Source organism: Arvicola amphibius, chromosome 4 (assembly GCF_903992535.2).
Source record: "Arvicola amphibius chromosome 4, mArvAmp1.2, whole genome shotgun sequence".
NCBI lineage: Eukaryota > Metazoa > Chordata > Mammalia > Rodentia > Cricetidae > Arvicola > Arvicola amphibius.
The window spans coordinates 155718868-155722715 of record NC_052050.1 but is presented as its reverse complement, the minus strand read 5'-3'; positions in this window follow the sequence as shown (position 1 = coordinate 155722715).

Below are 3848 nucleotides of genomic sequence, written 5' to 3'. Positions count from 1 at the left end.
CACGTGGGGTTCCCGGCCACCACGCCCACACCCACGCCCCCTGGGCCGCCCCGGCCCCGCCTTCTTTTTCCAAGCCCCTTCCCCAGTGCCCCAACACCTCTACCACACCTCTGTTCTTTCCCATCCCTCCCCAGCTAAGTTTTAGCTCCCGTGCTAAACCTCAGCCCCACGTCCACACATTCTTCCCCTTTCCTCCTCACTCATGCTCCCGCCTGCGTCCCTGCAAACCCAAACCCCGTCTCCACTTCATTTCCCTCTGGGTCCCAGAGCTCTGGCCCCTGCCCCCACAGACCCCACTCCTTCCCATCGCTCCTCCTCCAAGCCCCTCTTCAGTTCCGCCCCCACCCTCTTTCCTGGAACCCCGCTCCCGGGCCCAGACTACGCCACCACCGCCTTCATGCCCCCAACCCCACCTCTCTCTAGCAAGTCACGTACCGCTCAACCCCCACCTTGGAACTTGTGTACTGCCAGACTTGGAGCTTAGGACCTGGGAGGGACCGAAGGTGAAAGTTCCAGAGCGCCTTCCTTCGGACACTCGCGTTCCTCATCAGCCCAGGTTGGCGCAGAGCAGCCCTGGAGCTGGTGACCGGTGGCTGGGCGAGCGATGTGTGTCTGGTCCCAGGCACCTTCGGCTCGGTTTCACTTCTCCGCCCCTGCCCACTGCTCCTCGGTGCACCTTAGTTGTACCCACACAGGTGACCCTGAGAGTTTACCTGGCTGGGAATGTCCCTTGGAAAGCTGCTGAGGTTGAGGGAGGACACGGAGGGAGTGAGGGCACCGGGGGAGACCTGCTAGGTAGGTTTGTTTTTTACTTCTGCAAGAAAGCTTTTGTGCGGCAATAGGAAAACTTGACTTTGCACTTGCGGTGACAGCTAACAAAGACTTTCCTCGCTCCTGTACGAGAACCCTTGAAAAGCTTTCAAAATCCTTCCTCCTGTGGCTCTAGCCTGCAGGAAGGCGGACGGGTGGCCCTGGGACAGGTAAAGCCCAGCGGGTCCTGTATTTTGAAAGGCCACACTCCTGGGAGTTTCTCCCTCTGTGAGATTCCAATGAGACAAGAACGCAAGGCCTTGGGCGCCTGCCCGTGCCTGCTGAGATCGGCGGCCTTGGGAAAGTGACGGAAGGGTACGTTCTGGGGCGTGGAAGGCTCACCAGCGCGTGAAACCCGCTCCCTTGGGCCCCGGGCTCTTGCTAGCCACCCCTACCCTCCCAGTGGAATTTAAGTTACTTCTAATTGGTTGTGGATTTGTTGCGATAAAGTTACCGGCCCGGCTAGGGCAGTAACCAGACGCCCAGAGGCTGAGGGATGGAAATGGGCGGATCTGTGTAAAAGCCTAAACCAAGGCCAAAAGATTGCAAACTTTCAGGAATCCCCACCCCCACCTCCCTGTCTCACCCCTTCAGCCAGGGCTACACAGAGAACCCCTGTCTTGAAAAACAAACCAAAAAACAGGTACATAGAAAAAGAGCTGATCACTGTCCTCAGGGTATGTAGCAAGAGTTGGTCTATCCATGGCTCTGCCTTTATTTTCTACCATGGATTTGTATCACTTATGTTATTTCTATATTTGTACATATAGCTATGCATAGACAGAAGTCAAATAATCAGTATGTTGGAGAGGGAAGGAAGGAAGCAAGGGAGATGTTTTGTTTGAGCCAGGTATAGTAAGTAGCACATATACTACCAGCATGTGGAGGTCAAGGACTGAAGCCAGAAGGTCATGAGCTCAAGGTCAACCTCTGTTGCTAGTGGGACTGTGCCTCAAAAACACTACAAGTTTAAAACCTCAGACCGAAGAGGAACATTTAAAAAGAAAACCAGGAACATCCTTTGGGCTGAAACTTATCAAAGCTTATATGAAATTTTCTCCCCAAAACTCCTGTGTTGGATGCTCAGTGCCCAGTTGGTAAATCCAAGAGATAGCAGACAGGAAGAAAGGGGTGTAAAAGCCCTCTGAAGCCATCTCCTTCCCAGACACCTTTGAGACAGGATTTCCAATGCATCATCTTCCTCTGAAGCAAATGGTATATTGGGTTCTCAGTTACACCCTGGGAAGCAGAGAGTTACAGTTTTTTTAATATTTACTTATTATGTATACAATATTCTGTCAGTGTGTGTGCCTGCTGGCCAGAAGAGGGCGCCAGACCTCATTACAGATGGTTGTGAGCCACCATGTGGTTGCCGGGAATTGAACTCAGGACCTTTGGAAGAGCAGGCAGTGCTCTTAACCGCTGAGCCATTTCTCCAGCCCCCGAGAGTTATAGTTTTTGAAGGATGCCCATTTCAAGGGTTATGGTGGCTGGGTCAAAAACAAGCCAGCATTGGCCTTTCAATGAAGGGTCAAGAGCCACGAGCTCATAAGATTAAAGTCCAGCTGCTGAGGAAGGCTCTAAGCTGTCCACAAAGCTAAAGGGTCAAGGTCCCTGGAACTATAATTAGCTAGTCCTTCTTTGCTGACACTAAATGAACTGGATGGTAAACTCACAATAGGTGGTGTTGGTTACTCCTGCCTTTCTTAAGCTAACCCGAGGAGTTTCAGCCACACCCAGCAGCTCTCTACTCTGTGGTTAAACCAGACCTAGTTAAAGGAAAATTGTTCCTTGGTTGTCTGGAAAGAGAAGACCATCTCATTTAACACATCTGTGACGTGCAAAAGCGTGGTCATCTTTTCACTTTTTCTCCATCCAAAGCGCAGCTTTCTCCGTCCGTCCGTCCATCCTTCCATCTCCTCCCTCTGACACCTGCAGATTCTCAGAACTGTCTGTCTCTCTCCGAGTCTCTGGCTCCAGCATTTATCCTTGCCTTCCCTTCTGTGTCTGTTTCTAGACTTCCTTTATCAGTGAGACCAAGAATGTGCCCCATGACACACCATTGGGAGGTGACTGGACCCTGGGTAAACTGGGAACTGAAGTGACACCCCTGTCACACATTCTACAAGGACAAGGAGGAATGACTGAGCCACTTGTTTGTGGAGAGTTAAAATGTTGCAGACCAGAGCCAGAGCCAGATTATCTTGGACTATTTTAGTCCCTTTGAAAGCCACTCCTGTGTCTGACCTAACAGCCTTGTGACTTTCAAAACTTTGGAAATGTAGTCTCAGCATGCTATCAGATAGTGCCTGAGGCCTTAGTGGACAGGAGATTTTCCTCTCTTTGCTGTAATACCCCTACCCCATGCCCTGTGGTCCCCAACCCCTCTGGTCCCTATGCCTTGTGGTCCCCACCCCCTGTGGTGCCCAGTGCTTGGATTTGTGACTTCCTTTGTAACTAATAAAATCTTACAGTTCCAGCAACCGACATCCTTGTTCCTGGGCCAACATCTCTCACATTTGTATAGAGTAAGCTGTCTTGTTCCCTTGGTGGCGAGAGTGTGTTTTTGCATTCACAGGGCTCTGAACTAATCAGTGGGCAGATCCCTTGATGGACTCAACACCCTGGCGTCATTGGGAGGCAGGGCATAGTGGAAGGAAATAGATCTGTAGGTAACTAAAAGGCTACACCTTGTCAGGTCCCTTCCCCTCCTCGTGAGCTGAGCAGCTCTGCCCTGCTCTTCCACCTCACTGTGCCACCCTGCACAGACCAACTGACCGTGGACCGTGGACCGACGCCTCTGAGGCTGAGCCAGAACAAGTCCTTCCTCCTTAGGCTTCCTAGGTACTCTGTCACGTGATGAAAAGCTGGGAAAGTAATGTCTCCTTCAGTGTGACACCCTCGCTGTGAGCTGCTGATAGAGTACTGGTACCTGAAGCCTGGCTTACGGGAGGGCTCATCTGTACATTCTGTGGGTCTGCACAAGTCTCATCGCTGGCAGGACACCTGACAACTGAAAGAAGGAAAAGCTATCTGAG